Raw genomic sequence first — 13,779 nt, forward strand, 5'->3', positions numbered from 1 at the left:
CAGAGGAGCATCTCCAAGCCCCTGAGCAGCAGCCAGGCACCACCACCAGCACCCAGCTCCCTCCTGCCCCGCCGAGGAGACTCACGCCGGGACCCCAGAGCCAAGCAGCAGCTTTCCCCAGGATGAGCGGCGCGCAGGCAGCGCTCAGCTCCTCCCTGCCCAAACTCACACTCTGCAGAGCTTACGGCAGCTTCTTGGCAGAAGACTTTTTTTCCTTTTAATTCCTCCCCTCCCGGACGATGCTGCATTTACAGCAGCAGCAAGAGCACCGCAGCGCGGCCCGCACACCCCGAGCGATGCAGGGCATCTCTCGCGTCGCACCAGCCCAGGGCACCCCGCTCTGCTCCCACGCCTCCGGGGACCTGCAGCCACCACAAGGACATCACTGGTCTCATCCCCTGGCGGGCAGCCCACCTGCTCGCCCCGACAGCAAAGGGACCGCTGGGTGTTGACACCACAACCAAGGCATTTCACCCCAAGGAATGAAGATTTACTCCGATAGCCAGCCCCAATTTTTCTCCCTTGCTCTCTCAGCTCTGCTTTCCATCCTTACCTTAATCTTCCTGCGGCTCTGTGAATAATTGACTTTTTGGTTCGCTGCCTCAACCAAGAGATTGCTAGAAAAAAATATCATTTCGTGTTGGCCCAAAACTGAATGCTTTGTATGTCTTGCTGAACAAAATGTTTCTTTAACTCAAAACGAAGCACTTTATTTTGGGAGTTATTTTTACCTCATTTTTTTCAAGTTACGGTCATTGAATCCAGCTCTGAAATGATGTCTTGAAAAAAAAAAAACATTAAGCACTTTGTTCTGAGTACACCAAAAGGAAAAGTTTGAACTGTTATCTTTTCAGATTATTTTACTGTTTGCGAGTTATTGGCTTTGTTTGTTTGTCTGAGGGGGAGGGCGGGGAGGGCAAGATGCCAGAATGAGTCATCCAGTTTGGCAGAAAATTATAAACGGTTTCAGTTGATTGAAAAATTGCTTCTTTTTTTTTTTTTAATTTTTTTGAAAAAACAGTACCCCCTTTCCCCAACTTCCCCCAGTGCTGTGGAACAGCTCCTGCGGGATGCAGCCCCCAGAGCCACAGCAGTGCAAGTCTGCCCCGTTCTAGCTCCTCAAGGATTACTTGCTATATGGCAGAGCTTTCCCACATAGCCACGTCACGCTGGAACTTATCTTTGATTCAGGCTTATCAGCTCCAAATCCCTTTCAGACCTTGCCCTTTCCCAAATTTCTCTTCTGTCTTTCATGCTTCTGTTTTTTCTCCGGACAAAGAAAATCTATCTACAACCCCGTTCCCATTTACAATTCTCCACGCTGATGCCCTCTAGGTCCCCTTGGGTTATTTCTCTGCCCTTGCCAATACTGGCAAGGCCTCCCATTGTGGCATCAAATATATAAAAAAAATAATCAATATCTCCATTTGTGCTCCCTTCTAAATTATTGACAAAGGTATTAAGGCTGGACCCAACAGAAACCCAGTCCCTAAATCCAGTCCCGTTCATGAACAGCATCCAGCAAACTGGGGCCAAACAGCACTGCTGCTATCCAAGCAGGGATCTGCTGCAGGAGCGCTTTGAGGCAGCATCCAAACTTGCTAAATATATTTATTAACCAGAAGATCAGAATGCTGAGGCTGCAGAGGGCTTCTGTAGACAGATACGCTCATCAGATCAAGCTCCCTTGTTAGACTAAAGCCTTGGATTTTTAGAATAAAGCCTTGGATTTCTCTGAGCCAGCCTTGAGCAGACAACAGGGCACCTCTCCCACAGCTCCAGGAAAAATACCCAGCCCTGGGCAGTAGCTTTGGGTAGGAAAAACAAGGGGTGATGAGCAGCTGCTTTGCTTCCCTGTGCCCTGGTCAGCAAGGCAGAAGCAGGCTGGCAAGTCAGCATGGAGGACACCAGGGACCCACCAAGGTCTGGGAAAGGATGTCTCAAAATAGCTGTGACGTCTGATGACCTTTTGTTGCGGGGACCAAAACCATCTCACTCTTCCTTTGTGCTCGCTGCATTGCTCAGCCTGCCCCTCTCCTGATGGGGGTTTTGCCCACTTTAATGGTGATGGCACCAAGATTTCTCCAAGAAATGGCCCCGAAGAGTTTCCCTGAAAATCAGTATGGAGGAAAGCAGGCAACTGTGGAAATCAGTCTGATATTTGCCAGGGACTAAGAACCTTCTCTTAATGACTTCAGCGTTTAAGAAGTTACCATCAATTTCTCTATTACCGCTTGCACTCAGTGTTATGGTAACAAACCGATTGACTAAAAGTTGTCCTTTTTCACTCAACACAGTAGCTCTCTGCAAACAACTGGAGATGATGTAGGGAGAATTCAGGGTTCAGAAGAGCATTCTCAGGTCTTTTTTCCAGCATAAGCTTCTGACTGATGTTACAGCAGGGACTTCACCTGTACAGAAAGCAGACTTCGTTCAGGAACCTCTGCTACTGTAACTCCAGAGGAAAAACGATGTTCTCAGCAGGAAAGCATCCAAGAGAAAGTGTCTCACCAGCATGTGCTAGCACACAAAAAACAGTGAGCAGAGCTGGGAAATCTTATTCTAAGCCTCCTCTTAACAAGAATTTATTGCCCATAATGGAGAGGGCTTAGACCAAAGATGCATCTCTGCTTTCCATTCTTTATCTGTAATGCAAAATACACAGATCCTGACCTAGCAAAAGATTTGCTGACTAGCTGATGCTTATCTGAAAATGCAATGAGTTATGTAATTAAGTATTACCCTGGATTAAAGTCTAATCTCAATGTTTAAGTCACAGGAAATTCAAAATCCTGGCTGAAATTCTCAAAACTGAAACCAGGATTCACACCTACAACCTACGGCACAGTGACCATTAACCCAGGCACTCGATTACCCCAGGACAATTCACTGCAGACACAGCAGGATGGAGGATTTAGGGACGGGGAAGTCTTTAGGCTGAACATTCACCTCACACTTGCACTCAGCGTAAAAAAGACATCAACGCCATTTGCTTTGGTGACAGGAACCACATAGGCACAGCGGTAAAAGCTGCTGCTCAGTAGGGCGATGAAGACATCAGCGAGGTATTTGAATGGATGTCCATGATGTGGGCTGGTTCAATGAAAGAGCCATGGTGACAGGAGAGCCCAGCCAACCCCTGCCTGCTCGGCATTTTGTCATAACCCCTGTGCCACTATCTGCGGGAGTGGTAGAAGGGAAAAGTGCTAGAAGGAGGCATGAGGCTGAGTGGTGAAAAGGATTTCCAAGGCAAGGAATTGAAGAAACCCCACGCTGGGTTGTGTAGTATCTCACCATCATGCAAATTCTCATTATCCTCCACTGGATGCAGCTTTTATCTTCAAAGCCAAAAGCATCTCCCTCCTCACATATTTTTGCACTTTCAAGAGATAATGTAGTTTAGAAATCTGCACAGAATATTGTAAGGTAGTGGAGTTTGGAAACAATAAAATTCAACGTAAGATGCACCTTGCATTAAAGCATTGTGTTGGGCTCAACGGCACTTCTGAAAAGCAACTTTTAGATAATACAGAAAAGCTGTGCATGCTCTGGGGCAATATCATCTGGAATTTGCCAGAAATCTATCCCCTGAGGGAAAACATGCTGTACATGACACCTACTGCATTTTTGAATGTTTCTAGTCCTCACATCTATTTATATACCCAATTAATAAAATAGTCTCTCTCTCTCATTGCAGATTAACTCTTCGTACACAACACTTTCAAAAAGAGTTTTAGACCTATCTATGTGTAATGAAATATGAAGATAAAAGCAACCACCTCACCAGAAGAAACACATTAATCTAAAAAAGGCACAAAGAAATAATGGTCTATACCTTTCGCCTAATGAAGCTGGCTTTTGCTTTGAGAGCATGTTTAAGTGTATGAAACTTCGGTTTTCTTTCTAGGTCTACCATCAAGCAAAGATTTTCTTAATTCCCCCTTGAATACCTTCATTTTGGCTCCACCCATAGACACAGCATAATGGCAGCAAGGCCGTACTGAGAAATCATATTTCAGTCCCAGTTCTACATCTATCAAATGTTTGGAAACTTAGAACAACATTGTTCCACACGACATGGCACTGTGATAAGCTTTTAGCAACAAAAGCAGAGCGTTGTTCCACACAGTTCTACAGAGAATACTTGTGCACTACACATACATTTACATCACATAAAGTAGCTCATTCGCACTTTATCACAGGCAATATCCAAACTCCACACTGAAAGACGGAATTACCTGCAGAAGTCATAGCATTTTTATGGTGCATGTTGAGCAAACACCACATTTGTTTTCACAACATTCCTGTAAGAGGTGCTGCCTCTGCCTGAGCTAGAGAAGTGTATTCTGATTTTTTGAGAAAAAAACACACGGGGATCTGTGAGCAACAGGTTAGTTTGTTCTCACCACCTTAATTCCCTGCCCTCTGGTTGCTGCTCTGGAAAGAGCACAGGCAGGAGCTCTGCGAAGCAAACAGCTACAAGAGGTAAGTAAGGTAATCAGAAAGCACTGGCACCAGGGTGAAAATGAAGGTTAGACAGACTGCTTCCATCCGGCACGTGCTCGCTTTTGAGAGCTTGACTTTGTAACCTTGATAATGTTCCCTTGGCATCAAGGTGCAATTCCCAAGATTTTTCTTAGCAAATACGTGTTACAGGAGAGAACAACCTCGGTGTTTTATGCCCCACCCTTTCTGAAAAATACCTCTCACACTCGCAGATGTTTGTGACCAAACCAAAGCACTGTATGTTTGTGATGTAAATATTAACCCAGCAGAGAAACACCTTTTTATTACCTGAACTCCCTACCCTGCTAAAAGTCCTTCAGAGAGGACAGGAAAGTACAGCGGAGTCCAAAAAAAACTCCTGCTTATCTCTTCTCTGGTCTCTTCTTCTCCCTCACCTGATGCTGCTGACCTACACCCCTCCAACCCATTCTCATCGTGGCTTTTCAAGTTGTATTTGAAGTTTACCCTTCCTCCCTTGTTGTACCTTTCTAACTCCTTTCTCCTATTATTTAAATAAAATCATGTTTTGCATGTAACTCAATTTCTCAAAAGCACCACAAATGACCATAAGCCAGATGCAGTGGGTAGCTATTATTGAAATAAAAAAAAACCAAAGTGTTGGTTCTTCGGCTCAGGAAAAAAGGATTCTATCAGGACAAAATCAGAGCTTTTCCTTTATCAAATAACATTTCTTTAGGGCCTAATTCAAAGCACACAGCGGATGTACAGAAATTGTAAAGACACTACTGAGTAGAGCAATGGTCATGTTCCCCTCCAGCCACTCCATCCAACATCCCCATTTCCACCAGTAGGACACAAGATTCATAAAATTACCAAACACAGAAAAACATCTGTATGCTTCAGATCTAAAACATGCTAATATATTCATCACTACAGCATCTAGACTGAGTGTCTCTGACCTACCACAGCTTCTTCTGATCTGCTGCAAACTTTTGCAAACCAAAACAACTCTGACTGCCATTACTTTCTCTCCCTCCCATGCGCTATGCCTTCAGTCCAAAGGTCTTTTTCACTTCTTCCCTCCCTCCCTCCCTCCCCCCCCCATTCTTTGCCTCAGCATCCTCATCCATGCCGCCCACACACTTGGAGAGCAGAGAGCAGACCAATCTGGCAGGCTCAAATAACAAAAAAAAAAAAAGGAAAGAAAAAATAATAGTAAGATGTTTTCTGGCCTACAAGTCTCCTTTTCTCTGTATTTTTTATCTGGAGGGAGCAGTCAAATCTCTTTTCCTTTCACCAGGAACCAAGCGGAACAGCAATGGCTCCCAAGGTCTCAAGTTCTTGCAAATCAGCCCAGAGAAAAACAAGGAGGGGGGGAGAAGGCTGGCATTTCTCCCCAACACACAGGCACCTTTGAACAATAACATTAAGCTTATTTTTAATCGTGTCTCCTTCCAGCACCAGGCACCAGTTAAAAATACCCATTTTTTTACAACGTGGGGTTTGATTAGCCAATATTCTTGTCTGCTTTTCTTGAAAAGGGGCTGAGGACAAACTCTGCTGCCTGGAGGCTCGTTACCCAGCCAGGCATTTACTGGCACCGTGAGGACCGCTGAGCTGGCCGGGCACACACATGTACCCACACATGTGGCACAAGGAGGGGTCCAGAAGGACACACACCTCTGCGTGAAGCTCTGCAACCACACTGGCAGTGCAGACCCAGTACGGCCCCAATCTTGCAATCTCATCAGCATATGCAAAAATCCACTCCGACATAAAGCATCTAATGACACTAATGGCACACAGCACGGCAATACAGTCCAGGCATGTGGAAATAATCACAGGCCCAGAACCCAGAATGACTGATTTTTTCCCATTCAACATATGTTTTACTTAGATGTCTGCATCTTCCCACCCTTCTCTCAGTCTCCTAAGCTTATTTGTTTTTGGTGGAACACAGGCAGATATCTTGAATACAAGAATGTTATTTAACACCTGAGAAGGAAAAAATGGATAGCCTGGAATATAAACAAGAGATTTTATGAAATTCACACATTCCTAACGATAGCCAGAATCTGACCCCAGTACAGCTGGTCACTGAACAGGCAAAATACATCTGAACTCTGTTCAGCCCAAGGCTCTAAAAATAATATTTGGGATTTCTACACAAAATTAGAACAGAAGAAGTTGAGTTTCAGTTGAGACATAAATATTGTTTATTAGGACCACAGTGTACGTTCCACAAGATTCAAAAACTCTGTAGCTACTCTGCATAGTTATTAGTTTTCTTAAGGTGACCTGTGAGCCATACCCCAGGCTAGTAAAATCAACAATGACCTCAACACTTGCCACATCACTCCAAACAGAGCATCTCTCCCATTCCATCAAGTCAACTTAACTGAGCTGTTTTTATGTCCCAGAGATGTTTTATCTGAAAAAAATAAAAAAAGGCATTTTACCTGCACGGTTATGTGTCAGCTACCGTGATTTTTGTTGCTTTAGCTTTTTGTAGCCACAAAGACCAAATGTCCATTTTCAAAGTCTTTATCAACACAGTTAAAGCAACGGAGCCATGATAATGCAGATAGAGTCTTTCGCTAGGCTAGACTGCTCTGTTGAAAGCAAATGTTCACAGGTCTCTTTGGAAGTGTAAAAACAGCCACTCTTTTTGCCGTGTTTCTGACCTGTCAAGGCAGAAGTAGATGTTTTCATATATCACCTCCCGCCTCATAACTCCAAGAGCCAATACCAAAGTTTTGCTGGCAATTGTATGCCCTTGCCCATAGGAGACTGTTGCTCCTTCCCAGGGAATCCCCACTTGACTCACACCCAACCTTCACCTCCAAGGAAGAAAACAGGGAGGGTTGGTGCTCAGTGCTCCCCTCCTTCCACCAGATCCTTATCAAATTACACCATGACTCATTGCTGATCCACAAATTTACTGGCATTTCCAAGACCTCATTTGAGGTCTGACCATGGTCTCACTCACACTTTAGGAATATTTCCCCTGCAGCAGCAGTGCGTTTGGAGGATGGGAGAGAGCATGTACCATTACTATAGAGCATCTTAGAAATACAAATCTTTCTGTCCTAGATTAAGACAGGAACACTAGACGTGGGACATGAAAAGATTTAGCATCTCCTCCCATCCAGTGTTAACAAGACACGTCTATACGTTACATGGCTGTTATGTCAAATGATGGTCCTTCTAACAGTTAAAAGTCTATTTGAGATCCATGTATTATGAGGTTTATTATCGTCTCCCCAGATAGAAGTCTTTGCTTCAAGACAAACCCCGGTACCACCTGTCAAGGCAGAGGATTATTTAACAGAATAGGTGAGAGATTTGGGCAACCCATACCACAGCGATTTCCTCATGAACCAGCTGCTCTTGGCAGGGTGGGTAGAAAGCAACCTAGCCCAGAGCAGAGGGAGTGAAACTAAATGATCTTTAAGGTCATTTTCAACCTAGGCCATTCTATCATTCTATACCCCTGACTGCTCAGACCACAGGGCCTACTTTCTGGTCACTCCTTTTGGATATTTTTCAACCAAAGATCAGTAACTTGTACTTCCTTCCCCACAGCCCCTGCTTTATATTCCTGCTTTGTAAATCTGCGAAACACCGGACAGTCTGACCTCAAAACTCAGGCAACACAGGAAAGCACATTTATTCGATAGCTTGTCTGACCTTCTAGCAAACAGCAGCAGGGCCTACCGCAGCTGGGATCGGCCCTTCTCTGGGTAAGACCACAGTCTGAGCTAATGCTTGTCTGGATTTAGACAACTTGAGTCAAGGAAGGACACTTGGAAGACATTGTAATTTGAGTGGGAGAGTTGTGCAAAGATGCACAAAAATATTTAAAGGAGACGGGCACAATAAAGAGGAAAGACATTTTTGCTGGCTCATGAAAATGAAACATATGCAAGGCTTAATCTGCCACCAGTGAAATCAATGAGGATTTTGCCAGTGAAGCAAAACAAAAGCAGAAATGGAAACAACATCTGACAATTGCTATGTTAGACCCATACAAATTGCTGCAGTTAATAGCCTATGAGCTGGGTAAATAACATATCATAGGCAGTGGATGATTTTAAACCTCCATTTTCCAGTACGAGAGTGTCATGATCTGGAGAGTTTTGAAGCTTGTAAAGGCTGCTTATGCTGAGTCATATTTGGAAAGATTTTCCACTTGGATAATCATGCTAAGTCTATAGAGACATCAAACAAATAACATGTGAGAGGGGAAAAAAAGATAAAAATACAACAGAGATTAAGGTTTAAGCTCAAGAATAGAAAAGAATTTGCATAAAATTGTTTGTAAATAATTTATTGTTCAAGTAACCCTCAAACTTCTTTGAATGTAAAGTGTTTCTGCTAATCATTACTGTTTGGGAATTGATTACATAAACCTCAGTTGCCAATTCTATTTATTTTTCAATTTATCTAGTAATAAATAAAAAGCATCTGATCTTGTACCTTTAAGGTTATAATGACATGGCTACTGAGGGGTCAATATGGAGAGAATGGCACTGAGGAATTAATCTCTCTCTGGGCACAAAATATGTAATGAAGATAAGGCAGGACAGAAAAACGGGACTTGGGCTACCACATCAAAACCCAGGGATTCTCAGCAGATTATTCACGCACGCAGGCAGCAGAACCACACCAGAAGAGGGAGGAAGAATGGCAGGAGGAAACAATGCAGCAGCACAAAAGCAGGAAAGGAAACATGAAATAAAAATGAAAGTGGTGTGGGACACTTCAGAAAGCTCTCATCTCCCACCTAGCTAGCAAATGAGGTGGTCATTTTTTCTAAAGCTCAGCACGCTGAGTACCAACCAGAGCAGCAAATACCAAAAGCACAGCAGATACTTGGAAACATGGCCCTGCATGTCTCACTCCTACTTCCAAAAAGCAAAGCTTCGGTCCAACGTGTTTTGGGCACACAGATTCCTACTGAGCAAAGCTCTGTGCATTTCCATCTTAACCTGAGCGTGAACTAGCCTGCATCTCATGTGGGTCCTTCTGACCTTTCACATCTCATGGCTGAGTGACGGCTGTCTGTCTGTTACATGCACAGACCCAGCTCTGGGACGCAGTGTCAGAGACCTCACCCCAAGGACTACAGTTTTGTAGGTACAAAACCACCAGGAGTGCAGCTCCTCTCCCAGTCTCCTGCAGGAGGGAGGCAGCAGCAAACCCCTCTCTGCTGATAGCAGGGACAACAGCTGGTGCAGAGGTTGCCCAGCCAGGAGGAGGAAGAAGAGCTTTAAAACACAGAAAATATTTTCCGAGATTCTCACAGTAAATATATATTGAAGGAACCAAGTAGTAGGAACAATGTGCCATCTCCCCCACCTCCAAGGGCACTTGCTCAGATGCTGCCAGTGACGTGCCACCTGATGGCCTTTAACCACCCAGCAGTTACACCATCACCACTTGCAGCTCCATCACAGAGAAATCCCTCCAGAGTCAAAGACTGAATGGGCTGTGAAATCCCAATTATGTAATTACATTGCTAATTTCTCCACAACTGAACAATTTACACTCCCAACTGTTTGACAGACCTGTACTGCCACTCACTCACTCTCCTAACGTACAGATTGAGATATTCTTCAAGGCTTCATGTTCTTCAGCTGGATCGTCTTCCACTAACCCCAAACAATCAGTATTTGGGTGTGTAACAGCGCAGTATAAAGCCACTACAGCCGGATCCAAGACTAGCAGTTCAGGGCAGTCAAATCCAGGTTTAGGTCCCTTTCTGGGAATCATGTGTCTTAAGGTTGTTCCCACAGTTTATAGCCCTTGGGAAGCAACAGGCTCTAATACCATCGTTACCTAAATATTATCTGCGTAGCAGATGTTGTGTGTGCACTATCCCTCAAGCCTCTGCCATCTGTTTCTTACCTAATAAGTCAGATGTTCAGTTTTTTTATTCAAAGGAATAAAATGTGGGGGTTTCTACTTCAAAATTACAAAATATGGTGGTTTCTTCTTGTTATTTGCACTTACTTTCTCAGTACAAAACATAGTCAGAAGTTTCTGACAACACTCCTGAAGCATTAAGTGTAATGATTTCCCTTTAGCCATGTATGAAAAAAATCACACGGGGTATGTTTTTTTTCAAGAGGGTAAATTGGCAGCATGCACAATGCAGCCTGACACCACCTGGCTCTTTCTCCCTTTTTAAATAAGCAAAAAGTAATATGAAGAGGCACCACAGAGGCAGACAGCCCTGACACCAGGCAAGGTGTGTAGGAGGAACAGTAATGCTGGATGAATGCTGACATCTAAACAGGGCCAGCAAAAGCCAGGGACGTGACAGACAGGCTGGACGCTGAGTCCTCTGAGGACATCCAACTGCCATCCCCAGCCAGCTGTGGGTCAGAGCCCAGATGAGATGGGAGAAGGTACCAGTGCCAGACCCACAGAACCAGGACACCACGGTGCTGAAGAACTGCCCGCTGCTCTGCCCCTCTTCCCACTGGGGGAAGGAGGTGCTGCCAAGCAGCAGTTTAATGGACCACTGCTGGTGATGGACCAGCTCTGACATTTGACAAGTTCCTCATTACGAGCCCCAGAGAAATGGCAACCACTGCAAATCTTGTGCAGCTCAAGTTCAGCATGTTTTCTGATTTTTTTTTTGCATACAGGAAGCTTTGCTGATGGAGCAAATTCTTTTGTTATTTCTTCACATTCAGATAGTATTTATAGGATTTTTTTTAAATATTATTTTAAATCTACTTCAAAGCTAAAAGATCCAAAATCAAAGAGTGCTGATTCCTCTCCTCATTGTCCAAGCCTTACAATATGGGTATATCACAGTTCTCCCTCAATTAGACCTCCGTAAATAGCTTTGGAGTGTTCTGACAAACACCAGTTGTAAATATAAACCCACCATATGTGGAAATAAGTTTTATTCACCACTGATAAATGCTCAGACAAGCAAGACTGCACTAATAGGAATGTTTGGAGAAAGTATATTATTCATCCCAAGACAGAGAGCTGCAATCACCCAACCAGTAAGTAGAAATACTACCACGAAGAGATGTCACGCTGGGGAGGCAAGCAGTGAATGAACACTCTTTATTGATAGGTCAGAAGCAATTAATTGCTTAACCAAGAGCAGCCACCAAATTTCAGATAACAAACACACAAACGTCTCAGATTCACCATGTGCAATTAAGGAACAGGACAACTCCACCTGTTCCCTGCACACAAGGCACCCTGCTGCAGCCCATAGGGACCCCACGTGGGTGACATCCTGCGTGGCCACCACCACGCTGGCCTTCACCCCTGTCAGTGAAACTGCAGTTTCATCAGTGAGTTGTCACCTGTGTTGTGAAAGTGGAACCAGATCAAAAGCAAAAGCAAAAGCTTTTGACCTTTCACATGGGTGACTCAGATGCCAACACACTATCTTCAGCATCCAGAAGGACCCTGGAGAATGACTCAACACCAATAAAAGTCTTACAAAAACAGCTGGAACCCTTTGTTAAGGGTTATAGGATTTTCTCCACACCCAGCCCACGAAAGATAACACATCCACCACAACACCAGTTCAAACAGCACCTCACTGATTTCACTGTTTGTACTATCATGTTGACAAAATATGACTAATGCACTTCCTTGCCTGGAGGCTTCAAACGGAAGGTCTCTTAGAGGACGGAGCCTGCTCTGGTGGTTGCCAGAGCCAGGCCAAGGCTGTGGATGGTGACCAGGACCTCACAGGTCCTCCATCACTCCTCTCCCCACACAGGGCAGAACCCCCTCACGTGCACACCTTCCTCCCATCCCCAAACCAGCCTCTGCTCACCTACTGCGGCTCTGAGGGTGGGACAGAGATGCACAACGACATTCCTAGCACTGCCCTATCCACATGGGAGCTGAAGAAAAGCCCTGGAGGTAAAGGCTTTGTCCTCCGAAGTCAAGAACAGGTGGCAGTGGGGTGTCAACCACTGCCACACCACTTGCTGCTCCTTTCACGTTCCCTCTTCTCTCTTTTCTGAGAGAACAGCCTTGTTCCACTGCCAAGTCATTAAAAAAAAAAACAACAATGAGACAAAGAAGCTATAAACACACCACTAAACTTGTATCATCCAGAGTGGGTGCAAGTTGCATTGGCCTGCTCTGTGCTTATAGGCAGCACTCTGCTGCAGCTCGATAAATAAGAGGAATAGATCCCTCGGTCAGCTGCTGATCAATAGATGGAGATTGCTGTAAACTGCACCAGAACTACTCCCAAGAACCCATGCCTGTCTGGGATGCCTGAGTGGACAACACATGGATAAGTTTTCCTGGCTCAAAACGCACGTTATCCTGCTCAAATCACGAGCAATTTGTTTGCTGTCTTTTAGCACAACAGCCTTGCAACACCCCACTGGACCCATTGCCAAATGATCTCCCAGGTGTCAGGAAGCAGACAGCTATCTACTTCTGAGGGGACAATCAGGGAAAAGAAAAAAATTCTAAGGAGAAAACACGAGGCACACAGCTGTTCTGCACCCAACTGCTGCTGATTTTGTAATCACCTGCAGATGAAAGGAACTGGTAACGGTGGTCTTGACTACTCTTCATCTCACTTCTGTCCCCCAGCCCTAGAAAGTTTATTTAAAAATCACAAGTTACATGATTTGTCACGGAGAGAAGAGCGGCCAGAGACTGCTGACCGGTGGGAAATGGGGCATGGGATACGGAGAGCCCAGAGCAAGGAAAGGAAAATGTTGTTCAGAAGTCCCCATAACCCTTATGTGAGGCCATGTATGCAGGGAGCTTCTAAAACAGAGGAAAAAAAGGTGGGATCTTCGTGGGAGGAAGAGGGACATAACCACTGTACATGCAATGCACTTGGTCTACAGAGGCAAAAATGTGCAACCCTAGTATGTAAACATAAAGATCAAGTGGGTATTAGGTTTATTGACACCCTTCCTTTCACTGTTAACATTGCTGCAATCTGACACCTCAGACTTTTGGAAAGAGCCTGAGACAGCAAGCTTTCACTGCGCAGCCTGCCAAGCAGAGGGTAGCATCTGCAAGCAGACTGCAGGAAGTATCCCATTGCCTAAGTGGAGGATGCAGAAAGGCCACCCTCAGCACTGACCAGCCTAGCAATATTTTAATCTCTCAAACATCTCTCACCTGGTTTAGTTCAGGTTTCTCAAATACACACTAGCATAAAACCACATGAGCAATTTTCATTTTGAACAGCCCCTGGATGACACTGCAAGACAGCATAGGGAGCCTGCTTGCAGATGCACATCCCTGGCTTGCATCCTTATTATTTCTCCCTGCAAACAAGTTAGGGAGTTT

At 44.7% G+C, this 13,779-nt stretch overlaps 1 protein-coding gene across 1 annotated transcript in view; it reads right to left on the reverse strand.

Moving 5' to 3' along the window:
• Positions 1-13,779, reverse strand: part of NEURL1 (neuralized E3 ubiquitin protein ligase 1) — a 151,058-nt gene that overhangs the window by 87,125 nt on the left and 50,154 nt on the right. The gene's annotated exons all lie outside the window — the stretch shown is intronic.

The sequence above is a fragment of the Anser cygnoides genome, chromosome 7 (genome assembly GCF_040182565.1).
Source record: "Anser cygnoides isolate HZ-2024a breed goose chromosome 7, Taihu_goose_T2T_genome, whole genome shotgun sequence".
Lineage (NCBI taxonomy): Eukaryota > Metazoa > Chordata > Aves > Anseriformes > Anatidae > Anser > Anser cygnoides.